Source organism: Ciconia boyciana, chromosome 20, assembly GCF_034638445.1.
Source record: "Ciconia boyciana chromosome 20, ASM3463844v1, whole genome shotgun sequence".
Lineage (NCBI taxonomy): Eukaryota > Metazoa > Chordata > Aves > Ciconiiformes > Ciconiidae > Ciconia > Ciconia boyciana.
Window position 1 is genome coordinate 2,335,805 of NC_132953.1, and position 24,814 is coordinate 2,360,618.

Below are 24,814 nucleotides of genomic sequence, written 5' to 3' on the forward strand. Positions count from 1 at the left end.
AAAGCCTTAAGAGAGCTTTGAAGAGTCTGCTGACAAGGGAGTATTAGCCTCTTGACACCTTTCAGATGCAATGAGTTGAGCTCACAGCTACAATACAAATAAGCGGTAGGGAGGATGACAGCAAGCCCCTGCAGCCATAGGTGCTGTGAAAGCACAGATCCAGAAGACCATCCCTACGTTAAACTGGTCGTGCACTGGGATCTGGGGTGCTTCTGCCCTATGCTGAGCTTGTAGACTGCCGAAAATAAAGGTTGGAAGAAAGTGATGGGGGGGGGGAAGAGCATAAAAGATAAAAGGACATAGAGAAACACTGTTTTTTGCAATTTAATTTCCTTCTTCGAGTGGGAGCTGCTTTAATAATATGCACAAGGAGTGAATAATACTTTAAAATATTCCCAGAGAATGAATAATATGTAATAATATTCACAGAGCATTTATTTGACTAATTTCCCCTAGTGTTTTTGGACCAAGATCTAACAGCCCTGGATCTTAAAGGGGAGATCTGCGTTTGACTTCCTTGGGTCTGGATCAGGCCCCATACACGTAACGAACCCATGTTCAAGCAAGCATCACCAAAGGGTCAACCAATATACCTCCAGTAAATGGTCGGGTCACTTTTCCCTGCTGATCCGCAAATAAATTATCTGCCAATAAATGGAACCAGAAGTGGCTTGGCCAGATGTTCTACTGGGGCCCCAGGGAGTCGTGGTGCAGAAAGGGTAAAATGGGGGGCGGGGGGGGGGAGAAAAAAAAAGCCACTAAAAAATAAAATATTAACATCCCAACCTCGTTTGCCGCTCGGTGCCTGCGTCGCGCTCCCCTCCCCGGTCGCAGCAGCTGTGCCCGTGTTACGGAGCGAGGTGCAATGCCCCAGCTGGGGGCACATGCCAAAAGCAGGATATGGGAAAAGACTGTTTTCAAACACAGATGGATTAAACCTTTATTCCTTTTTAAATTACATTTTAATGCGCTGGCTACTCTGGAGATGTCGGCAGGACATGCTGGGCTTGAATAGGTTTGGGGTGAGTGTCCCCAGGGCACCTTGCTATCCCAGGCCAGGGGTTTGTCCCGTGGGTCCCTGCTCAGCTCCCGTCTCCCATGGGAGAAGCACGCAGCTTTAATGTCTCTGCACATCCTGCAAGGCTGGGCTTGCTCCTCTTCCGAAACACGCAACCACCTCTTGGAGCATTTGGTGTCCTTAACAGAGCTTCTTGAGACGAAGAATCGCTGTGAATTAACTATGAATTAAAAGGTTTGGTTACTTTGGCAGCATACATCAGGGCTAAACGCGTGCAATGCATACCTCGAGCCGGGTAGCGCTCTGCAACCCCAGACCCAGACGGTGACACCTTGGTGCAAGATGCCACCCTGCAAATAAAGAGAAACCCGTAGATGGGCCTTGCATGAGACGCACAGCCTGATGGGTTGAGCAGTAGGGGTGGAAAGGGGTCTGGGCACATCGGCAGCTGACACTGCTTGGGTTTTTTGGTGGGCAGTTTGAGAAGAGGTGATAGACGGGTTGCTTGGGTATCTCGGTCAGCATTTATGTACGGGTGGGAGAGCTGGCAGAGGGACTTTGCCCTGACCCGCAAACCTCAGCCTGTGTCTGGGATGGCAACGGGTCCAAGTGCTCCGTAACCCACCAGAAAGTGGAGATTTACAGATAAAGCAGAAGGACCTTTTATTTTGGTTTGTTTTTCCAGCTGGAAAGAGAAAGAGAAGGGAACATTCCCACAGAGGAAACACCGTATTTACTTTTTTTTTTTTTCTTTTTTATTGTGGTTGAGCTGAACTGTACCAAGTCACTTTAGCTCTCTCGAACGCAGGATTTTCTCACTTTCTGTTAAACTGCAGTTACCATGGAGAGGGCTGAGACAAGCCAAATGCAAAACATTGGAAACTACACCCAAACTCACCGCAGCCATATCAAACAGTTAATTAGAAAGACCGTCCATGTGTTTCCCATTCCCTGGAATGGTTTGAATCAATTGCCCCGTGATTTATCACCTGTTTTCTGTGCGAATGGTTCAGCTCTGCTCTTGTGCATGTGTTGGAAGGGGGATTTGTGTTGTACAGTGAAGGAGGGAAGGGAGATATTAAGGACTTTTAAAAAAAAAGCCCAACCCAATCATCAAATAACCAATTCTGCCCCTTCCCCCAGTATAAATCTCCCACTGGAATGATATGCTTTGGATCTTGATGGGATTTCTAGCCCTTGGCAAGAGGGAAAAAGGAGAGACAGCTTTTGCCTTGCTTTGATTTTGGAGAGTGGAAGATCGTAGCGTGCCTGGCCATTCCTGGGGCTGTGTTATACTGTGCCCAGATGGAAATTCAGACCAGTGTGTTTCCCCGGGGCTGTTTCCTTTCCCACTGCACATGAAGCTGGGCGGGTGGGTGGGAAGCGGGGAGGGGGCGGCTGGAGGGGAGAAGAGAGAGAGAGAGAAAAAGAAGAAATCCAAACTTCCCACAAGATCTCCTCTCGACGTGGGAGGTTGTCCACCCACTAAGTGGTAACACCTCGGCGGCGGTGGCAGAGGTGCTTCAGTGCCACGGCTTGTGGCTGGAAAGTCATTTGGAGATGGTCCTGCGCTGCCGGGTGGGGAGCAGAGTCCGTCTGTCTGTCCAGAGATGTGGCTCTTCTCCAGCCTGCCCACGGTGAGCCAACGGCTGCGAATCCTCCTTTCCGGGTTGCATCTCCTTTTGATGAATACATCGGGGTGGCCCTTCCGCTGCCTGGGCGTCCCATGGCCACCATGGAAAGCGGGTGGGCGGCCAAGTGGGTAACAGCAACAGGTTGATGGGAAAGCACCCGGAAAGTTTCATTCCTGAGCCTGCCGTGTCCTCCCCGTGAGAGCTGGGGCTGCAGCCCTGCCGTACCTCCGCTCCCCCTCGCAAGCCAGGGGGGAAAAAACACACCTCGGTCTCGCCTAGCATGCAAGTGCTTCGAAGCTGGGTTGGTTCCTCCCGCGGGGACAGCCCTGGCATCCGAAAGCAGCAAAAGATGTCTTGGAGGAGATCCCTCTGTGTTTCAGCTCTTTGCAAAGCACGCTGACCTGGTTTCCTCTCTGCCATCTCCTTCGCATCCTAAGCTGCCAAGCGGTGCCTTCGGGGTGGATTCGTGAGCCGGGATCGCCCGAGATGAATGCGGCGTTATCAGAGTCAGCCATTTCCCTGCACCCGTGCGCCGGTGAAGTCTTCTGGCCGGGATGTGTAGGGCTGATTGGAAATCCTGCACATTTATCTAACCCATCCCCCAAAGCAGCTGTTGGCCTGAAAGGTGGCTGCTCCTCTCGCGATCCACATTCCACCTTTCCTGCCAAGACCGGGGGAGAGAGAGAATAAAAGTTGCTTTCCTATCATTAGCAGATGATTGAAAAACCTTGCAGCTCCCCCAGCCAAGTGTGAGAGATACCAGTCCCTTTAAGAGAGACCCAGAAGGGCTTGACTGGGGGGCTTGGGGGTGAGGGTCACACCTAAGAGGGCTGGAAATGGAGATTTGTGTAGGATCGCACAGAAAATCTCTATTCAAGGGGAAACCGAGGCAGCGACAAACAACTGGAAGCGGAGCAGAAGCGTGTCAAAATTGCCATTTATCCACACTCCTCTGTTCCCACAGTGAACATACAATGCGTGGACTGGTTTAGCTTGAACTACGTTTACCTCTTCATCGCTCTGATTGCAGCCGGTCTCACTTCTGCCCTGACCCTGGCCACGTAGCGCTGCAAAATCCCTGTCTGGCACATGGGGGTATTTGCCCCATCTCTTCAGATCACGCAGAGGTCTGGAGAAGGTCTCCTTCTTCAAAAGAAAAGGTCGGGTCTGTGCCTCAGTTTCCCCTCTCACCGCAAAGGAAATAGCTGGTGGCAGGGGACGCCCGGTGCTGCCTTGGGAAGGTGTGAAGCAGTGACCCCGCCGTGAAATGGCTGAAAGACCCGGAGGGACAGTTAGCTCTAGCTGGCAAGTTGCTGTCTGTATTGCCTGGGACCCTGCAATCTGCAAGGAAGGAAACTGGCCTCGAGCGGCAGGAAAAAAAGAGACATTTCCCAGGAATTTCCAAAGGTTTTCCCACCCTGGGAAAAAATGGAAACGGTGTATGTGTGCTCTGAGACTGCTGCAAACCCTGGCACTACCCGAACCCACGAGACCCCAGCCCCGGCATGGCAGCCCAGGACCAGGGTCGAGATCCTGCAGGCAGCAGGGATGCTTTTGGTACAATCCCGCCGTATTTCCCAAATGCTCGTTGAGCTGGAGGTACTTCTTGTTCTCCCCTCCCGGCTTTGCTGGAGCTGGTCCCTGGGAAGCTTCTGCGCTGGATTTCGTCTCAGCCTTGCAGCAGTGACCCTGCGAAACTGCAAAGAAACCACCGATGCCTCATTTCGGGGCTGTGGGATGCTCTCCCCAGCCTCAGGCTGTCAGCAAGAGCGAGCTCCGCTCGCTGCTTCGGGCCCCTATGATGAAAACGGACCTGGCTTTTATGGCTGCCGCTGGGCAGAGCTGCTCGTGGGAAGTTTCCCAGCAAAGCTGAGCAAAGAGCAGGCGGTTTTGTCGGGGAAAAGGAGGAGAGGGGCTCTGCTGAAGGCCCTGAAACCTCCCAGCAGGAGGGAAGAAAATGGCAGAGAGATTTGCAAGGCAAGAGGGAACGAGGCTTGCAAAGAGGAATGACCTCTGCAAAGTGCCCCGAGGAGAAGCAGCTTGGAAAGGAGGATCACAGCTACAGATGTGTGAGTGATGGATCCAAGATAATTCAGCTGGGATCCAGCTCAAATGGGCGGCTTTTCATCAGCGCATACGTTCCCTTCCACGACAGCTCCTCTTCAAACGCTCTGCTCTGACAGATTAAAAACCATTCCTCCTATCTTTGTTTTCCAAATCCAGAGTCAAGTCACTGCTTGGTCGTTTTCCTTTCGAAAACGTGGCCGTGAAGTGTTTCGGCACTTAGGGAACACTTTCCCCAGTCTGGGGCGGGGCGGGGGGGGGGGGGGGATGAAGCTTTGCATCAAGATGCATTCAATTCCTTCAGTCTTACCCATTTTGGTGAACAGGTCTTTTAGGACCCTGCCAGCGCTGCACGAATCGAAGAGAAATCAGAAGCCTACACACATCCCAGGGGCTTGCGGGGCTTGGCAACAGGGTGTTTGTCACCCCTGCAACCTGCAAGAAGTAACGAACATGGAGGAGCGGAACCGGAATTTGCTTTGCAGGCACACAGATGCCTTATACAAGGGAAAAAACCCCACCCCAATCTGCTTAAAAACATTAAGAGCTAAACCTGCTTGATCTGCAGGTCCCAGTGTGCCGGTGTGACACCCGTAGGCTCTGCAGAGGTGGCAGCGATGGTAGCGGGTGGTGCTGGCCAAAATTTGTGCGCTGTGAGATCCTGGACTCGAGCCTTGTGATCTCAGACTGTGAAATAGCTTCAGTTAAGGATAATCATCCAGGTAAGCGCAGGGCACGCTACGTCCCTGCTCTGGGCGAATGGCAGCAGGCAAGTTTCTGTGTTCGGAGTCTAGGTTACGCTGCCTTTTCATTTATCAGGGAGACGCTGTGGTTTTTGCATTTTATTATATTTAATGGGGTATTATTTTTTTCTCGCTGGCTGTTTGTTTGAGAAATTTCTCCCAGGGGAGCTTCTCTTGATCGCTCGGTTACCAGACAGAATGACATCAGACAGACGCTCAGAGGAATGATAAAAAGGCAGAGCCTTATTTCTTAATAACAGTCTCTGGCAAAACGCAGAGCGAAGTTAAAGACACTGGAGAGCACCAGGCCCTGATGCTGCTTGGAGTACAGGGCAAGGGAGAGCGGAGGAGGCTGCTCTCCCCCAATTTGTGCACCAACACCCCCACATTAGCCAGGGCTACTGCCAAGGTGTCATACCCTTCTTCCAAGCAAAGGAGAAGGGGCAGCAGAGGATGCTAAGTCAAGCAGGTGCTAATATCTCGCCCTGTCCTAATTATCCCTTAGCATTTCACAAGGAAGCTGTGCAAGTCTCCTCCACCCTGGTTTAGCCTAGATTTCCCGCTTACTCCTTGCACCCTGCGGTTACCGATTTCTCCAGCGGCCACAGGGACTGACCCCCAGAAACGGTACCAGTTTAAGAAGATCCGAGCCCTTATTTGCCAAGGGGAAATTCTGTGCCTCGAGCACCTCTCAGCCTCACCCCTTACCCTCGTCCTGCTTGACAGAGGTTTAGCCAAGGATGTCCTCCCCAAAGGAGCACTTGACAGCTTGCTCGTGTTGCAGGAGCTCACTCCAGTTACTAGTGGGTGGTTTTCTGCTTTGCCCTCCTCCTCAAAAGCCACTTGCCCCCTCTGAGCATTGCACCTTTCCTCCCACAGCTATCTTGATGTTCCCAGCAAAGCAAAGGTTTGCTTGTGTTTCCAGATCAGTTCGTGCCAGAGTACGAGTATGTATTGAAGTATAACACGTGAGGCATTGCTTACTTGTTTATTTTGAATATTTTTTTCCTCTGGAGCCAAGCCCCCAGGATGTGCCTTCAAGAGGAGCAGGTCTCTGCGCTGCTTGGGGTGTTTCGCAGCTCCCGAGTCCAGGATTTCACAGCATTTCTGCTGATTCCTGCTGCTTTCTTCCTCATACCAGCATCTAAAAGCAAGAGTTTAATGAGATGGTCAGATACTCCCTTTTGGAGATGGGCAGAAGACCAGGAAATAAGTGATCAAAAGTTCACGGTTGCCTCAATACCCGATTATAGGCACTGCAGAAATCCAACGGTTCCCAGTCAGAGCCCCTAGAAAATTTTGAGCTAAACTGAAAGCCATTTAAAGCTGTAGTTACATCTGGCTTTCAGTTTCTTCTCACTGCTTTCTCTTTTTAAGTTGCTCATAAATTCTTTGGATAAAATTCCTTTTGGGCTAAAGTTTTCTATGTTTGGACATTCCTCAGAAGTACGTTGAAGAGAAAAAAAGTAGAAAAACTGAGAAAAGGGGTCTGGCAATTCACATATTTTGTCATACAAAAATCCGGTCCTGCCTCTACTTTCCCCAGCTCCCTCTGCCCCCCGCTCTGGTCAGCCAGACCACACCAGTGTGCAAACTGGAATAATGTGGCCAGCGAGCCACACGAGGCCCACGGATGTGGAGGGACCGGGTGGAAGAGGACTCGGATCTCCATCGTCCCAGCCCCTTCCTCCTGGCACTTTTGCAGAGAAACAGGCCAGATTATTTTCTTTACAGCTCCTCTCCCACAGTTGTTCCCTGCTCTGCACCACGACGGGATGCAATGCGCAGAGGCAGGCAGATACGGGCTTTGCAGGCTGAGTAAGGAGGGGAGGGATATTTGCTATCCCCAAATAACAATTTGGGGATAGCATCAGCTAGGAAAAAAACCTTCATCCTGAACTCCCATAATCCTATATAGTCCCCAATACGCTTGTATTCCCCAACTAATACCCTGCCTCTTGACAACATGCAAAAGGTGGCATGTGAAAATGCTAAAACCCACTGCCGTCTACACGTTCACGGTGAACTTGTGCTCTCACCGCTATAAGAGGTGGCTGAGATGGTTTCAGGTAGACAAGAGTCTGGTGCAAGCATCATCTGAGAGCCTGGGTATACCAGAGCCCTTCCCTTCCTCTCTGTTTCCTTGCTGTGCTCTTCTAAGCAGGCTTCATGGGGGACTCCTGAAGAATAACCAGTAAATAAGGCTGTAAAAGAATATTTTCCCTCTCCGCTATTTTTTTTTAACGTACTGAATTATTCAGGAGCAGTAAGAAAATGCAATGCAGCCAGCAGGAAGATCAAAGCGGGGATTGCCTGGGGTGGGAGCGCTCCCTTCACCCGGGAGCTGAGAACTTGCCCAGGGAACAGAGAGCCAGTTGTCAGCCCAACACAGGAGATCATTTTCCATTCATGCTCCGTGACCATTGTCTGGACCACAACGGCCATCCCTGGCCTCGGGCAAGACGGTGGTACCACGCTCCGGTGGGTGTCCTGCCCAGGGGACGATGGCCGTGCAGACAAGAGACGCAGTGTGGTTGCTCCTGGGTGGGGAGGAAGGGGATGCACGCCTTAATTCAGACATACAGAGAGGGGGTTGTAGGAGTCTTGTTTTTTCTGCTTTTATTTGTGTTGATGCTTTCCTCCAGGCTGAATTCCCACTTTTCTGGTCAAGTCTGCAGAACATGGACACCCCGGCTTAACACGTAACACACAAATACAGGATTTGAATTAGTAAATCCACCAAAACCTAGTCCTTATGGATTTATTGGATCAAATTTCTCTTCCAGTTTCTTCAAGGGCGCCTGTAGGATTCAAGACCAGTGATATGAGTCAGGATTTCTCCAACTGAGGGCAAGCTTGGGAAGGGCCTTTGCGTAATTTAGATGGTTTTGCCTCACTTAGATGACTTTGCCTCATCTGCAGATACCTTAAAGAAGCTTACAAATTTTGCTTTTGTCTCCAAGCTTTGGAGACAGGGCAAGAACTGCTTTACCCCCTCGAGGATGCTCTCGGAGTAGGGATCCTGTATCCACACCCAGAACTGTCCTGGCAGTTAAATTAAGGTCCTTAATACAGCACTTGTCTTCCTTGTCCCCTTCCAAGCCCTTCAACTGGAATGCAAACACAGCTTTACTGCCGCCCACGAGCACACGGAGATGTCTTGACCCTGTGGTGTTAATAAATCCGGATCTGAGGAAAAAAAAAAACAACACAAAACAAAGGGGGTAGAAAAAAACCCAACCAGACCCCAGTCCCAATGCCCGGTATCGCATCCCCTGCTGCTAAAAACCATCCGGCTCCAGCTGAGATGGATGCTGGGCTGCAGGCGACTGGCCTCATGTGAAACAGATGATCTTGAGAGGTCTTGGAAGAGCCGGCGGGGCTGGAGGCGTCCCTGGAAGAAGCGTTCTGGGGTGGGGAAGGGCAGCGAGAGGGTGGGACGGCAAAGGCTTCTTCCAGGAAAGAACCAGCTGAGATTATTATGCACAGTTCGTTGTAATTTCCAACGAAAAGGGGCCTGGGAAGGCTGGGGTGAGAGACTGGCTTTCCTGGAAAGAAGGGGGTCTGGATGGCTGTAATCTGGATGACACGTGTGCATCCCCCCTTTGCCTGTGGGAATCCCCTCTGCTTTCTCTCCCCCCGCTCCCAATTTTCCAAAAAGAAGGAAAGTTTCCACCCCTGCCTGCTCCGGTGCCTGTGGGCTTACGCTGCCCTCCAACTCCACACCCTGTGGGAACAGAGTCGCCGGCCAAACTACCATCAGCTGGAAGAAACAGGCACCCAGGTGCTGGCAGAGAAAGCCCCCCGAAAGCAGACCTCGCACCCCCCACCCCAAAAGAGCCGGGCGAGCAAACACATGCTCCCCAAAACCATGATTCCTGGATCCGGCACTGCCCAGAAACATTGCCCAAGAGTTAGGCTATTAATAAAATGCAGCAATAATGCTTAACACGTGGACTGTGCCTTTTGCTGTCCAACTGCCTTTCCCGCATTAACCACCTAATTAACTGATAAGGGAAGGAAGCGGGGAACAGCTTTTCCAGTCGGAGCCACAATGCGAGATGAAGGACGCAGGATGCATTTACCCAAACTTAATTTTGGCCTTTTTTCCTCTTGCCAAAACAAGCAAACAAACAAATATCTGAAAGCTCGGCACGGCTTTTTGTGGGACTACAAGGGACGGGGACAATGCTAATTTTACAACCCATCTGCAAGATCACTTTGCTGGCAGCCTGCAGGGACGGAGACGGGAGCGTTGGCTCCGACGGAGGACCCCTCGCTGATCCACGTACGCGGCTGCCCTTGCCCCAGGGATAACGCAGGTGCCAGGACACAGAACAATGGCTTGGGACGGAGCTGAAAGGTTTTGATAGCGGCTTACATCGGGAATCAGCAACGCTCTTTCCCCTGGAGGTTACCATGGCATAGATTAAAGAAGGACTAAAGTTCAAGGAAAACACGAGCCAGCATTGCACAATGCTGGCAAAAGGTCCCCTTTTCTGGAGAACGCTTTGAAAGCTTTGAGGATGTGGGGAAGAAGAAATGCGAGCACTTTTTTAGCTTTTTTTCCAGCACCGTGCCACCCAGATGACCTCCAGAAGGTCCAGGTGGATCTGCTGACCTATCTGACGGCAGCCCTGCGATTTGTCAGTGCGAAGGGACGAGGCGAGGCGGTGGAGGGGTTTGCTCTCTCTGACAGCCCTGGCTGTCACACAACCTGCCCCAGGGATGCACGGCTCAGGAGAAACCAAGGCAAGAGGCTGTTCCCCGCACGTCCTCTGTCAGACCACTTGGGATGCTGGTATAGTTTTGGGTTCCTTGGCTTTAGATACAGAAAAGGGGCTTGTTTTCAGAGCAATATAGCACTCAACCAGAAATAGGGGTCCCGACCTCTTTGCAAATAGCTCTACATATCTACCTGCATCTTTGGGACCTAACCGCCCACGAGTGCTTGGCCCTGCATCCCTGCCCTGGACTCGTTCCACCTAGCTTTCCATCAGAGACCATGATATCTATTTTCTGAACCAAAGCCATCTCAAACCCATCCTGCTGTTGCTAAGGGGGATTTGGGTTTCAGCTTCCAGAGAGATTACTGCCTACGTGTCCTCTGGGCTGCTGGTGCCTTGTAGACCCTCGTAGCGGGGTGTAAAGCCCGTAGTCCCCCTCTGTGAACCTCCCGGTTTGTGCTGGGTCACTTCATCCCGTGAAAGGGTTTGCAGCCCTGAGAGGGCAGCGTGTCCTAGGTGGTTTAGGGGAAGAAGGACCCGGAGCCCAGGCTAACCTCCTGCTGTCCGCTGCAAGGAAACCTCGCAGGAAGGAGACTTCCTCATGGGGCTTTTACAGTTTCTTGCACGCACCCTCCATCCTGCTCCACCATCAGATCTGTGCCAGCCCCCAGGACCATCCCACACCGACACATGCGCCGGCACGAGGAGGTGCCATGGATGAAGCCTCAGGTCTCAGCTCTTCCCCTCTTCCCTGGAATCTGCAAACTCAGCAGCAGCAGCCGCACAGCGCGGGAGCTGGGAGCTGCCGCCTCCGTGTGAGACGTGGAGCAGCCCCAGCCCGGCACCACGGCTGGACGGAGCCGGGGATGCTCACGCCTGGGCATCGCATTGATCCAAGCTGCAACGCCCAAGTGCCCTGTCACATTTCCCTGCGGCAGCGCAACGGCCCGGAGCCGAAGCGTGTGCAGTGATTGCAGCAGGGCTCTCCACCCCGTGAAAAAAATCACCCCTGGCAGGCTAGGCAAGGAGGAAAGTAACATGGCCAACACAGCTCGAATTAAGAAATTCCCTTCTCTCCCTGCAGACAGAGACACGAGGCTCTATCGCGCAAGACTACTCGCTTGCGCCTGCAGTTTTCGCCACGGCCAGATGAAATCTAGGAGATAGGTTAGGAAAGCAGAGGCCCGGCTTTGATGTGCAACCACTGCCCGTCTCCTCTCTGTTATTCCTTCTCCCTTGTGCCAAGCCGCTATAATAGATGCTTCCCCTCTGCCCCCACGATTCGGGGGTCCCTGGGCAGATGAATTCATCACTCAGATAATTATCCGCAGCCACGAAGCGGGGAAGGCCAAGGTAAACACGCATCCATCCATCAGCAGATGCACGATGAAGCTCTCCCCCTCTTCCAGGGATTCACCCTGGGAGTTCAGTTGCGAAGTGATGGCTGTAGCGAGGCGGGAGGGAAGCCAGCGCTCACCAAGCCGGATCAGCCCTGCAAATCCCCCTGAGCCACAGGGGATGCTGCCAGCGTCCCTGCCGACGTGATTCACTGGGGAAGAGCACAGCCCACCTCTGAGGTGGTCCCAGCCTTTGCCAGCCAAACCGATCTTCTCCCGCAAAAGTTGCCGAGGAGAAGGTCTTGGTGCTGCGTGAAGGCAGCGAGGACGGGACAGATACCATCAGCTCATAGCCATTGACCTTTCTGAACTGTAGAAAAACAAAACCGGCATCCTCGTGGTTTAAAATATCCCCCAAAAGGCAAAAAAGGGAAAGCAAGACAAATTCCCGCGAAGACAGCAAAGCCCTGAGCGTGCCTTCACCGTGTCTTCTCATCTTGCCTTCCCACGGAGGCACGGACGGACCCTGGCTGATCTCCAGATCCCAGCTGGGCAAGCAGCAAAAAATTTCCAACGCAAGAAACTGGCTGATCCGTGTGACGCAGGGAGCTGCCTCCTGAGCAGAGGGGCACCGAGCGAGACGCTCCCTCCTTCGCCCACCCCCATCGCAAAGGAGCAGGAATTTGTGGCACGCTGGGCCAAGCGAGATAAAAGATGTGCCGTCACCATCCAGCACCGAGGGGCTTCTCTGGGGGACGCTGGGACTGAAGGGATGGGGTTTTTTTGGCTAAGCTGGGAGGACACGAGTCAGGCTCGGGGTTCACAGCCAGCCCAAAGGCAGATCGGGGTGGAAGAGGCTGGGCTGCCCAGTACCAGGCATTAGCAGAGGGAGAGCGGGGCTGGTAACCACAACCCCACGCACGTGTCTCACGGCTCCTGACCGGCCCTCCCCGCTGCTCTCATCACGACTACTTTTAATCTTGATAAATCCATTTTTCCACAGGCTGTTAGCACATGACGTGCCTCAAGGAGGACTCCTCCACCTCATACCAGTAAAGGCAGCCGGGTGCAAACACCCCCGAGACCAGCTCTACCTAGAGCTGGGTTGGTCCCTCTTCTGATAAGGGTGACCTATGCTGTGCGCTACGTTACTCTTTGCAGGGTTAATCCCACAGGAACACAACTTTGAGACCTCTGTCTCTGTGGGATGCGATGGGAGCTGGGCTGGGCTCTGAGGAGGAGGAGGGTCCAGCAGACACCTCCCCAGAGCAGCACAGCCCATGGAGCAGTTGGCCAAAGTCAACAGTGACACTGGGAGAGGAGCTCAGGCACTGGCTGGGAGAACAAGGATCAGACCATGATGGATCTGAAAAGGTACCATGCTTGCCTGGAGCTGTCAAGGAAAATAAATTTATGTGGTGACAGGGTGATGGCAAAGAAGAGGAAGAGAAACAACAAGAGGGTGTAACAGGTTCTCTCTATGCTTTGGTCTATGCTTCAGTCCCACCCTTGGGTGGATTTGGGTCTCTTCGGCTGGAAGACAGTGCAAGAGTAGAAACTGGGAGCAAAGTCAGGGATCAAAGCCTTAAGAAGTTGTTTGCACTGACACAGTGTAAGAAATAGGTGCATACTACAACACTGTCCTGCCCCTGGTGTCCATTTTCCCCTTACCCTTTGCACATAACTTCGAGCTCTGCCCTCTGATTCTGTTGAGTTAGCTCTGATAATAAACCTAATTTATATCTGGTGGGAGCCCTGACTCTTCCCTCCCACCAGCTCTGCGAGATACAAGTGCTCTGCCTGTAAATGCTGATATAAGGGAAAGGCGCTGCTCGCAGCGAGCGCTCGATGCTGTTCCCATTGGCATGTCATATATCATGATTAACAGTCTCTCCTTCGTGATATTACTGGCCCCAACCCCTGATCTTGGGAAGAATTCAAAGTCTGGTTTATCAGCAAAAAATAAGCTAGTTAAACTTAAAACAGCAAGACTCAGCTCAGGCTAGAGGATTATTTATTAAGAACTGTGGACTTTGGAGATGGAGAGAGGGAAAGGAAGCCACAAACCCCACATACAGCCTGTAAAAGTTCCAGTTTATAATCTACCATGAGTGACTGTATGGCTCAGGCTGAGAAGTCATCTGGGATTCATCACAAGGTAGAGACAAGCAGCTGCAGCAAGTTCACAGACGGGAGCGTCGCTCCCCTGGGCACAATGCAGAACCCGGCTCCTCCTTTTGAGCCGCTCCTGCACCCTCCCCAGGTACCCCCATCTCCTGCGCTTCCCAGGCGTGGGGTACCGAGGGGGACACAGCAAATCTCTGGGGGTGCTTCCCCAATTTGGGCACAGCCTGGCTCTAATGGGACTTCACAGCATCCTCTGTTTCAGTTACAAGTAGCTGCAGTTCCCCCTTTGGGCAGCATCCAGTTGTTCCCTGTTAACTAGGCAGAAATATTTCCTTTTGCTATCTATTCATCTGTTAAAAGTAGGCATCTCCATTGTGATTATGTACCTGAATATAAAATCTCACCTAAAACCAGGCAAATGACCTGCAACAATACTTTACACCGGCCTTTTTTTTTTTTTTACAAAGAGCAAAACAAAGCATAGGAAATACAGTGAAAAGAAAATATCAGAAACAAGGTGTCATTTTTGCAAAGTCTTTTGTTTTGGAGGAAACTCGCTTTTTCCACTAGGAAGCAGTTACATCCCAAACCTTTGGCTCACACTTACAGAAAGCGCTGCAGGCGTTACTAATGATCACTAAAATCTGAGGACCAAAGCATGTCCCAGCTGACACCTCCCTTTCTGCAAAAGGATTCCATTCATTCATAAAACTGAAAAAAAAAAAACAACCAAAACCCCACCTGCCAATCTGATACCATCAGCTGGGATGAAAATCATTCAGGAAACCAAGTAGCAAGGCTGGATTGCTTCGCTTCAGCCATATCATTCTCATTAAGGCCTTACATTTTAATGCAGACCCTGGAAACAGGTGAAAACCTGAGGTTCCCTCAAGGGCAAAAAAATCACAGCTTGGCTTTCAGATGGGTCCTGATGAGAAGGGGGACAGGTAAAGTGTATTAATCGAGCCAGAAATTATTATGGGAGCACTGATGAGGGGAAACCTTCCCTTTCCTGCTGAGTGCCCAAACCGTGTTTTGCTGTCAAAGTGGGTTATAGGGATACATTTGCGCTTACGTGCTTGGTAGGGCTGTTAAAAAATCTGGGCTTTAATTCCTACCAGGGCCAAAGCCTGGGAGAACAGCTGAGCATGGCTGCTGGCATTTAATATCCAACATCTGCGTCCTTACTGCTTTGCCACATGAGGACCACCGCCGTGGGATGGAGAGAGATGCGGGTGGCAGCGGGTCCCACTGAGAAACCTCCCGTGTGTTGCTCTTGGAGGAGGTAGCTGCTCTTTGCAGCGGCTCCTGGGACTCGTTTCCCCATTTTTTTTGGCAGCCAAGTGCCAATCTGGGGGCGGTTACCTGCGAGTTACCTTTACCAGTGCTTCCTCCCAAAGCTGTGAACGCAGATATTGCTCAGCTTATTGGAGGCATCCTACCTGTGGGATACCTCAAACCTAAAGTCAACAGGGATGGGGAGCACCTGCCCATCTGGAAGAGGAGGGGGGGCTGTTCCCCAGGAAGCAAAATGCTTCCTCCCCACCAGATCTGCTGCTTTTCGAGCTGTGAACGTCGGCAGATACACGGTTTGCTATCTGCTTCCCAGGAGATTGGTGATAGCCTGGACCTTTGGCTTCCTCGTGTTTGATCTGGAGCTGGCACCGGGGGAACCAGACGGGGCAGGCAGATAAGAGTCGAGTGCTGCGCTCCGGAGCCGTCATCTCCGGCCAGGAAGGCAGAGAGTCATGGGCGAGTGGGAAAGGCTCAGGGACGTTAAGGGCATAGGATAAGCTCCTCTCTCCTCCTCCTTGAGCCTTAGGGGACAGCAAGGGCATCCCGTCTCTGCCTCGTGCCTCAGCTTCTCCATCTCTGAAACAGGGATGGAGCCAACCCTTCTGCCAAAGGGCTTCTGAGGTTTCTCTCAAAAACAACCACCTGTCGGGAGATGCAGATAACCCGGACACAGCGCCCTTGCTGTGCCGGGATGGCAAAAACCCAGGGGAAGAACCCTCTGCTCCCCAGCTTGGCCCCCCGCTTGCTGGGACCCCATGCAATGCCCCTTTCCCATGATGGGGGCCCTGTGCTGAGCTGGCGAGGGCAGGGGAAGGTTGGCTCTCTGCAGCAGAGGTGGCAAAGCCTCCCTGCGAAAGTCATTCCCCGCCGGCCCCCTAACCCACTCCCTTAGCACGAGCCTGTGTTTGTGCATTCTTGTTTTATAGAGAGGGAAAAGCCAGCAAATATAAACTGAGCAAGGAGGGAAGCTAACGAGCTGCTCTCGGGCCTCACTGCCCATAAAATGGAGCTGCAAAAGGCAGGGTTAGCCTGGGGCAAGGGACTGGTGCCCACACGGCCCCTGCGGCGCGAAGGTCTGCTAACCAGGGCTACCGTGCCGAGCTCCCGAGACGCCAGACCCCGCGCACAGAGCATTTCTACACCTTAAAAAAAGAGCCTACGTGGTCCTGTTTGGCATCGGCTTGGTGCTTTCGGGCTCGGGGTCTGTACCGTGCCCACCCTGCGTCCCAGCCGTCATCTCAGGGTGCAGAGCTTTTGCTGGGAGGAGAGCCTGTCCCAGCAGACACATGCAAACCAAGCAAGAGTTAGGGCTTTGAAGCATCGCTTGCTGCCGCAGCAGCCGCACAGGGAGCAGCCCGACAGCAAGCCTGCATTTCCTGTCTCCCCCCGCTCCTCTGAATCAGCCTGCACAGGACACTGGAGGAGACCATTTCCTCCAGGCTTTTAATTTCTACAGCCAGGAATCAGCGGAGTCATGGGGCACCGTGAACACGAGAGCTCGACAGGATCTTTGCTACCTTGAAGTCTTAGCCAGGCTGGCAGAGCGCAGAGGGGTCAAAGCGTCCTGCTCACTCGCTTTTTCTGCTTCCAGTTATTTCTATACAGTTTTTTTTCTATATGCAACGCTGGCTGGGGGTTGCATATTCGGCTATTTGAGCCCTGAGCATCAGGATGGTGTCTCCCAGGACCTGCCCCCAAAAGCAGCAAGGACCGAGCTGGGAGGCCGAGGCACTTTCCCCGCTGCGTCCGCAGCACCTTCCCCAATTCAGCTGGCACCTGAATTTTCACATCCAGCCCCAAACACTTATCCCCCAAGCCAGTCAAATACTTGTAGCTAAAACACCCAAACCGCACCAAACGGGCTGTTTTACCAAATTTCAAGCCAGCTGCGTGGAAAGCAGCCTGGCACCGCAGTGGCACACCCACCACATACCCCAGACCCTCTCCCTCCGAATGCGGGCGGTGCAATGAGATTCTGCCACGGAAATCTTTCCGGGGCTTTGGAAACAGGGAGCGCTGGGTGCAATGAGCTGTGCTCATTCTCAGCTTCACAATTTGGTCGGCCTCTAGTTTTGGGTACCCTGCTTTCAAACACCAAAGCCCTGCTCTTCCTGGCAGCTGAGCACTGATAGCTTTCATTGCATTAGTAGGCACCAACAGCATTTTGCTTCTAAGACGGTCCGGTCCCTCAGAGCAACAGTGCGAGTCGACCCCCGGCCGGCTGCCAGCCCGCCCAGCCCGTTTCATTTCCAAGTTATCCCCATCGGCCCCCACAGTTTATGTAATTTCATTTCATGTGAAGTGGATCCACTTCCTTCCCCCCCAGAGGAAGAGATAAACAGTAAGGAGGCAGCTGCCGAGCGGCACGCAGCCAAACCGAGCCCAAGGGAGCTCGCGCTGCACCCCAGGACCCTCTTTGGACATTTAGGTCAGCCCTGGGTTTTATTCCGAGTCCTCGTCTACCCTAAAGAAATACTCTTGCATCACTCCGATCCAGCCAGCACTCCGGTGTAGACAAGTAAATAAATGACCAAGGCTAAGTAAACCTGCTGAATGGGAGTTTAGCAAGTGCAGACCGAAAAAACAGACTTTTTTTTTTGTCTCCTCCTGTTTTAAAACTGGTCAGAGGACGTTGGCAAATGCTCTCACCATGGCCTAAGAGCCGGATGACATTTCTCTGGGACTTTCCTGAGAGGAGGCAGAGAACAGGCTTCGCTCCCTGTCACTACACACTTAAACTCAAGTGGTTTGCACGAGAAATCACTTATACCCAAGAGAAACGTTCAAACACCAGCCTGATGACCCTGAGCCACAACCCCGTCTGAGGACGTTAGTCCCCACTCTTGGAAAGACCCAGATCTGAAAAATCAGCATTGCAATGAGAAATGGGAAACCATGGCATATTGATTCCCACTGATCCCGGCTGGTTTTTCTCTTCTTGTTTTTATCAGGTCAGGAAACCCAAGATGAGTCTTGATAAAATTTTAGATACATAAAAACCAGCTTCCCTGGGTTTAAACCTTATGACCCAGTGGCAAGCAAAATATGCTCCCTCCTTAGAGCTGGGCCTCTTACATCCCAAAAGGGTGATTTGGGATCCCTCCTCACTCCTTCAATATTAATTTTTGCTTTTTTTGGTGGCTATTCATCTCACATACAACACCCACTGCCTGGGCTCACACAGGATTTGCATTTGGCAGGAGGGATTCAGGTCAGCTGAATCCACCGAGAAAAAAAAAAAAAGCCCACCCCAACCCCAAAAATCTCTTCTTTCTCCTGCATTTCCAAATACACGCTGGTGGGAAGCATGAGGCCTCAGCACCACCGACCCCAGGGGCTCAACGCTGGAAGGAGACGGCAGAGGCATCGGTCCCCGCGTCCTGCACGGAGCTGACATCAGTTCCTCCCGATTTTATTGATGCAGTCCCAGCTCTGGCTTGATTTTTTAATTGCCTCGTAATTCCTGCAGCACTTAGAGTTTTTATAAGCCTCCTGCTTTCCCCAAGGTCAAGAATGAGTGCCCCCAGCTCCCCCGTTTTCTTAATCACCAAATAGCGAGTGAGCAGTAAAAGAGGAACGCGGGTGCCATTTCCTTGCACCGATGGGGTACACGCACTGTGCGGGGCACTGCGGTTTAAAGGAGGAAAAATTACAATTTAAGTAGCTTTGTGACCTTTCTTGCCCCCCTCCATCTCTTGGCGGCAGGAGGTAGCCAGAAAAGTGGAGATTATGTTGGAAAATGACAGACATCCTTCATGCCCCAAGGCTCCCACTTCAGGGAGGTTTTTGACCATTTGTGTGTCAGACGCTTTGGAAATGTCTTACAGGAGATGGTAGCAATAAGGGGCGAGTTTAAACCTGCGCAGTTCACCGGGAGAAGGGGGCCTGGTGGAGTGCCCGTGGGTGGTAGGAAGCAGGTGGGGTTTGGCTTGCTTTACGGCAATTAGGAACAGATCGAAGCTATACGAGACTCTCTTAAGAAGGGTGTAAGGGCTGGTTTGAGTCGCAGCCAGGCGAGGTTTTCTAGGGAAGGTTTCTCATTAAAACAGCCACCACGCCACAAACCCGAGCGCGGCCGAGCACAGCCAGTACTGATGGAAGGCAATCCCATCTCACACTGGTGACGTTCACATCACACACGAAGCAGCAAATATCTGTGCTCCGTTATCCGGCCAAGACAGAGAGAAGATATTTTCCTCCCCAAACAACCAGGAGGATCGCCCTGGGCCCGGAGCCACCCCCTGCTAAGGGCAGAGAAATTCCTCTGCAGCGGACACCCAGCAGGCAGCAGCCCCAGGGCCTCCATTTGTGAACAGGAGATATAATATCATATAATATATGTTACTGGGTCACTTGGTCCTGTTTAGGTTGGCTGGGCGATGGGGCGTTAGCACATCTGCCAGGATCGCCCAGCTCGCAGCACAGTCAGCTCTGCAGCCCTGGGAAAACCCGCGTCCTCCCTGCAGAGCACCGTGGTGGGGGAAGCCGCAGGTTTATCTGCTGCGAGCAGCACGACTTATTTTAGCGAATGGTTTTGCGATGCAACTCCTTAAAGGTGACCCACGCCGTATTGCATCCCCCGCCTGAGGCTTTACAGAACAGGTCCCATAGGCAGGACATGGGCTGGTTTTCGGTGACACATAGAGAAGGGCCACAAGTGACGGTGTTTGGAGAGAGGAATACATCAAGAGTTATTACCCGGTGGGAGCTCAGCAAGGCGTAGCTGTGTCTGCAAGATGCCGTCCATCAGCAGCTCACCTCCAGGACAGTCAGCAGCCAACACGTGAGCCTGCACAGAGATAGAAGACACCGATTAATCTGATAGGAAGCCAACACAGCCAACTGCTACAAATGGGTCTAACAAGCAAAGCTTGTGCTGGTTGCAGCATTTCACTCCGGCACCATGAGCCCTGCCATGTCACCTCCTCCTGCTTTGAGCTCCTGCTCTCCCATCATTTGGGCAAGTACAGCCTCGCCTGCACAAACCTTCCCTGTAGCAGAGGCGAGCCGTGGTCCCTGGAGAAGGGCGATGCTCAAGGGTGCATGCACCAGCCCAGCTCCGTCACCTGGATGGGAGCTGGAGGGAGGACGAGCAACACAACATCCCCTGAAAATATCCACTAAAGACAGACAGGTCCTTCTGACCTGCCGGTCAAACCGGTTACCCAGACTAGGCTAATGGCCGGCCACGTGAATCCTCTGCTGGGGCACTGGAGCTGCTGGCAACAGCTGATTGTGTTTGTTCAGATGAGAACAATTTTCCTTCGCTTGTGCTCTCGACAGACCCAACCTGGAGGCCTCCGAGCCCGCCTGCCAACAACAACACGAGGGCGGGATGGGGACCATATCTATTTCTAATTGAGCTGTCAGCTGGCCTGCCGGGTTCACTGGGCTGCTGATCGAACAAGCACCCTCAGCCTCGAAAGGGATACGTGAAATCAGCACACTGCTGGACCTCCATCCTAATTAACCCACCTTAGAGTGCTGTCACCCCATCGCCGCGGTACCCGAGGCCACGGGGATGGACAGCGGGGGCTCGGCCAGGGCAAGCATTTGCCACGGGGGAAGAGATGTCAGGGAGATTGCACATGCACAAACACACGCAGGCAGGGGGTAATTTGGAGGCCCGAGTCTGCTCTTCCCGTGAGAAAGTCAGACTGGAGCTTCCAACGAGCCCAGTTAAACTCAGAAATACCTCTTGATCCCTCAGCCAGCCCTCTGGTAACACTGGAAAGGGACACGGCTTCTCCTGACCCCCGCTTTCCCTGGGTACCAGGATGAACAGAAATAGCACAGAAGACAGGGACTGAAGCAGAGAGGTCCCAAACGGCCACCCCCGTGTCCTGGGACAGGAGGCAGGGAGCCGCTTTCCTCTGCACGACTGTCTCCATCCCTTTAGACGCTTCCCAGGAGCGCCTTGTGCCGAGAGCATTCCAGACCACGCGTGTGCATCGTCTCAGGGCTGCACCCCAAGAGCTGCTTCCACAGCCAACCCCTATACCCCTCCCAAACCAAAGGCACAGACAGATGGGGTTGCTCATAAAACTCAGCCTGCACGCACTCCGAGTGCCTCCAGAGCCCGAAAGAGTCTGGAGAGACTAGAGGAGACAGCCATAAGAGACCCTGAGCTCACATGCTATATGGTTTTGGGGTAACACCAACTTCTCGCTGTTGTCCTATACCCCTAACACATAGACAGCCCTACTGCAGTGCTGATAAATTCAAAGACATCTAACAGTTACTTGATTTCACGTGCTGGGGCTGAATAATTTCATTAGCGTCTTAAGTGCCAACGAAGAAAACATATTTCTAGCTCCGAGACTCACCGAGAAGCTCAGACATACCCAAGAGTGAATCAAAATGCAGAAGGAACAGGGAGCAATAAAAATGAAATTAAAAAGAAAGTCCTTCAGGGTTTTTTAGCAAGTCCCTGATGCTAGAGAGACAAATCATGATTTGTGGATGCCTAGAGATGGAGAAGCGGAGACCATCTGAAAAGGGAATGAATAAATAAGACTTTGTATGAGGTCTAGAGAGATAACTTGAAGGGAAAGGAAAGAGAGCTAGACAGTGTTTTTCCAGCTGAATAGAGTTTTGCCAGACAGCATTTTGCAGGCATGTTTCAATTTGATGAAAACACCTATTCAGGATTATGAAAGCATTGCGTTTCGGGAGGGTTAGTGCCTTGTGCTGTGCCTTTAGTCCTTTCTCATGTTCAGTCTTATCTGTAAAGACAAAAGGAAACATTTCTTCTTGCGAATATTTCTTTTTAGGTGAAATTCCAGACTTCTAAACTTAAAGATGATCCCGACAGCCAGAAATTTTTGAATTTCTCACAAGATGGAAATTCCTTATTTCTTTAAAACCCTCTCTTTTCTGCTGGTGGGCAGTCCAAAGGAGAGACCGAAGGATCACGGTGCACCAGCTCTGGGCCTCTCCTGCCTCAGTTTCCCCACGCACAAAGCAAGGACGAAGCCACACGTCGGGAAGGCGCGAGCTCATCTCTGGCACACGTGTTGCATCGGGGCTGCCGATCCCCTACAGTTCCCTTCCAGATGGCCGCGGAGATCCAGACGGAGCCTCAGGCCGCTCGCTCCTGGCTGTGCAAATACCGTCGAGAAGCTAGACCGAGCAGAGAGGGTCGGAGGGCTTCCCCTTGGCTCTTGCAGACAGGGTCTTCCTTCTCACCAGACGTCTTGGCTGACGGCTTGCCGCTTCGCTGGCGGGAGAAGCACCAGCTCTGTCTCCTGGCACACGCCGGCGGCGGTGATGGAGGGCGAGACGCACGGCGATCGAAGGGAAGCCGGGTCAAGCCGGCAGCTTAGCCTCCCCTAAGTGCATCTCCAGCACGCAGCCGCCCGGACCGTGCTGCTGCCTCTGCCGACAGCTTTATTGCTGCTGCGGGCTGAGAGAGGTCTGTGGGGTGACCTGGCCCTGCACCTTCCCTGCTCGACAGCTGCTCGGACAGGGAGAAGAGTTTCAAAGAGATGGGGGAAAAGTCTTCCAGAAAGCAGCTATGGAAATTTGGCCACCCTCGGGGAAGTTTCTGCTTGGCCTTCCTGCAGCGCAGAGGAAGGCTGGCAGGAAAAAGATGAGCTTTTTCTAACAGGAAAGAAGAATTAAAAAACCCAGAGGTTTGCTAATGCTGCTCTCACCCCTTCCTGCCCATTGCCTCCTGGCCTTGACCCAGCTCCTCCCACAGACACTCGCCCTCTCCCCCACAGCAGAGCCAAGCACTAGCCCAGCACAGTCTTTGATAGCCCCAGCCGACTGGGGGGACTAACTCCCCCAGCCTGGAGCTACCAGCACAGCCCTGCTTCGCTCAAGCTCCCCGCTTCCCCCAGGGACCTTGTTCCTTCTGGCATTTTAGCCACACAAAATGCAGGTTTCATTTTTTAAAGTAAATATAGCATTTCACGGAGGAAAAGGTCTGCGTCGATGGACAGAGCCACCACCCTTGACCGGGCTTAGTCAGAGCCCTGATGTTTTTTCCCCTTTTCTTTCCGCATTGCTCATAACAACTTTTGGGCGTCCTCTCTCGCTCCTGCATCCTCCTCAGGCTCCTGTACCCGTCGCGCTCCGTGCCGTGACCACTGTGGAATATTTCAGATGGAGCCCATCATCTTGCAGAGGATGCATGAAGCAATGCAGGGCAATCTCTCACAGAAAGGGAGAGCCAGGGCTGCGGTGGAAACAACCGCGTTGGATGGGATCACGGGGAGATGGGATGGGGGTGGCAGGTCCCTCCAGCCCCACAAGCATCCCACCCACACACCGACATCTGCCTCCACGGGGAGGTCAGGCACGGAAATTGCACCTGGTGATGAAAATATTTGGCCATGCCGGCAGCCCAGGTAGCTGCTGGGTGAGAAGAGTGCCGAGGCTGGGAAAGTTTATAAGGTGGGCTGCGGAAAACTGGCCGGCGGCTCCGCAGACAAAGCCTGCCTCCTTCCAAAACAAACAGCACCCGCTCCAAGCACCAGCACATGGGGCTGCAGGGCTCCCAGCCGCCACGGGTGCTAGGGGACACTGCAAAGAGAGCTGGAAATAACTCTGTCCCTTAACCCTCACTGCCCTGGCTGCTTCTGGGCTCGCAGTGCTGCTGGAGAAGGGTCCAGCAGGATGTTTCATTTGCTCTCCTTGCAACAAGCCACCAGCCCAGAGCACCCGCATTCCTTTCCACCATAGAAACATGCAAATGAACCAGTTTTAGGACAATGCGTTAAGAATTCCATATCTGACACCGGTCGTGCTCAAGCGCTGAGCCCAAGACCCCCCTGCAGACACGGGGGCTGCCACCCCGACTGCTGCCCGTGATCCCCGAGCGCTGACCCCATCTCCCCACCCTCTCTCTGTGCGCAACTCACTCGTGGTGCCCGACCCAGCCCGGTCCCGATAAATGCCAGTGCCCAGACGTGACCTAGGTGTGGAGGGCGGTGGTGGGTAATGGCCGAGGGCCAGCCGCCCCGTTATGAGATCGCCCACTGTTCTCTGCAAAGAATAGCCCCTTGTCCTGCCCCGACAGCTCCCCCTCGGCCAAGGGTACTGGGGGTGGCAGGGCAGCGTGGTCTCGGGGACAAAAAGCATTAGTTTGGAGACCCAGAGACAAAAGAACTGCAAAAGGAGGTCAGACAGGGCTGCCCCAGTCCTTGGCCCGTACCCAGCAGTACCGGAGCAATGGCTTCACGCCAGGGTGCTGGCACTCCAAAAGGCAAAGAGCTGCTGCCCCTTCCCCATGAAGCTTTGGTTATTCAGCACCGAGGGACACGTGGCATGAGTGGCAAGCTGGAGGACAGTGTCGAGGGGATGTTGGGGGACCAAGGAGGGTCTCACACGCATCTGCCTTTCCTTGGCTCAGCATGGAGCAGTTTGGATGGGAGCGAGTCCTCCTGCTGCATGGCAGCATCTCATACGAAGCAGGGGAGGCACCAGGCAGGCATTTGCTTCAAGCTGCAGCAAGGGTTTATTTTTCCAGCTAAAATAATTTAATTTCATGGAAATTTTTCTCCTTCTCAACCTGCTTTCTCCTGTAACCAGCCCATCCTTGGGAATGGCTGGTCAGCTGGATGGGAACCAAGCTGGATGGCACGTCAAGTCAGAAGGCACATGAAAAGCCAGCCCAGGTTACGTCATTTATTTTCCAACCGAGCGTAGCTGAGGGGTGCTTGTTTTCTTCTCACCACCAGAAACGTAAGGCCCAAAACGTCATTGCTAATAGAATTTACCATTCCTGATGTCAGAGCAGATACACGGGAGGGGGTACGTGCCATGCTATATGCTATGCTGCCTATGCGCTAGTATGCATGCATACGTTTTGCGTGCTTCTGCAAAGCTCTCGGTCTGCACATGGAAATAGTGCTTTTGCTGC

General features: G+C 52.8%; 1 protein-coding gene across 17 annotated transcripts in view; it reads right to left on the reverse strand.

Annotated features, from left to right (window-relative positions):
* Positions 1–849: 849 nt before the first annotated feature.
* The window catches only part of SNX19 (sorting nexin 19), a 132,023-nt gene continuing 108,058 nt past the window's right edge, over positions 850–24,814 (reverse strand). For 4 of the 17 annotated variants that reach the window (XR_012045899.1, XR_012045889.1, XR_012045894.1 and 1 more), the window contains 4 exons: positions 19,645–19,735; positions 7,499–7,639; positions 6,444–6,603; positions 856–1,238 (listed from right to left, as the gene is read on the reverse strand). The gene's annotated coding sequence lies outside the window, so the exon portion shown is untranslated. Of the gene's footprint in view, positions 1,239–4,323; positions 4,350–5,026; positions 5,152–6,443; positions 6,604–7,498; positions 7,640–8,451; positions 8,649–19,644; positions 19,736–24,814 lie in introns of those variants that run through there. The other 13 variants (XR_012045898.1, XR_012045897.1, XR_012045893.1 and 10 more) reach the window with 9 other exon arrangements.